The sequence below is a fragment of the Phalaenopsis equestris genome, unplaced genomic scaffold (assembly GCF_001263595.1).
Source record: "Phalaenopsis equestris unplaced genomic scaffold, ASM126359v1 Scaffold000088, whole genome shotgun sequence".
Taxonomy (NCBI): Eukaryota; Viridiplantae; Streptophyta; class Magnoliopsida; order Asparagales; family Orchidaceae; genus Phalaenopsis; species Phalaenopsis equestris.
The window spans coordinates 361,911-363,283 of record NW_018164530.1 but is presented as its reverse complement, the minus strand read 5'-3'; positions in this window follow the sequence as shown (position 1 = coordinate 363,283).

Genomic DNA, 1,373 nt, shown 5'->3' with positions numbered 1-1,373 from the left:
ATTTATATATATATATATATATATATATGGAAATAACAACTTGGGCAAGTATCGAAAAGTATTTTGTTTTATTGTTTGGACTTCGATGGGTTGAAAATCTGATTGCACGCGAGAGCATGAGAACAATGAATTTCCTAATTAACCTAAGCGTTGAATTTCAATTTGTATAAAAATAATAATTTGACATTTTTTTTTAATTTCCTTAGCTTGAGTGGCCTATCATTCGCTAACTTAATGCAGAGAAAGAAATCAGAATCGATCATTGATATCATAATTATTTTTTATTTCTAAGAAAAAAAATTTTAGGCATGTAAATATAAAAATATGTCAACACGAATCTCAAAACATATGGATGACTCGAGAAGAAGATTCAGACGATCGTTTGTTGCCTTCGACGATCGTTTTCGAATGAATATTGGCGAATGAAGCACATTGTCCAAGCGATTGGGAGAAGATGCCAGGAGAAACTCTCACGGGGCGATAATCAGTCTTCGGGATGATCGATGGGAAGCATTCCTTTGAACTGTATGTCGATCAAATAAAGGCTTACCAGACGATTAACAACCCTCATCGATCGAATCGGCCTTTGATTTTATTATAGGCAAATGACTCTCTGATTACCAAAAAAAACCTCTCTAAAAAGTTAATAATGAATGAATTAATATGTATTTTTGTAATATTTGGACCTAGACCCTCTATTTTTTCGATCCACTACTGGCTACTGCTCTCTCTCTCTCACACACATAATCACTTACTAGGAGAATGACCCATTCATTATATATATTTTTCAGACACTTTTAGATTCAACAAAATATGAGATATATAAATACATAAAAATTGGATGAAATGTATGTAAAATGCCCCCCAAAATACAGTTAAAGCTTCATAAAACAGAAAACAATGAAATTGAGGCACAAATAAACATAAAGCGGGGATCTTTTGCATTATTACGTAAAAAAACAAAATAATTGGGAAGCCGCCGAGCTTCCTCTCCCAGCCAGCTTGTTATGTTCTGGCAAAAATATAGGAGGCACAAGGAAGACAAATCCCTCTCTCTCTCTCTCTCTCGCTCGCTGGCCAAAGCTCAAAACTCAAAAAGGGATCCAAACCCCTCAATGCTCATCTTTAAGTGCTATGTTTAGCCACTGATTCCGCATTGCTTTATTTCGCTTCATCTATTCATGCTTTTCTACTCTGCATACTTTGGCCACGCACTGTTGCTATTCAACTATTCCTATATCTTTTTAGCTAGGGCAGCCGAACACCTCAGTGACTGCTCCCTTTTTCTTTTCTTTATTAATGACGTAATTTTCTCCATAATCCCTGCCGCCCATTCTATTTTCTATTTTCTATTTTCTAATATATATATATAT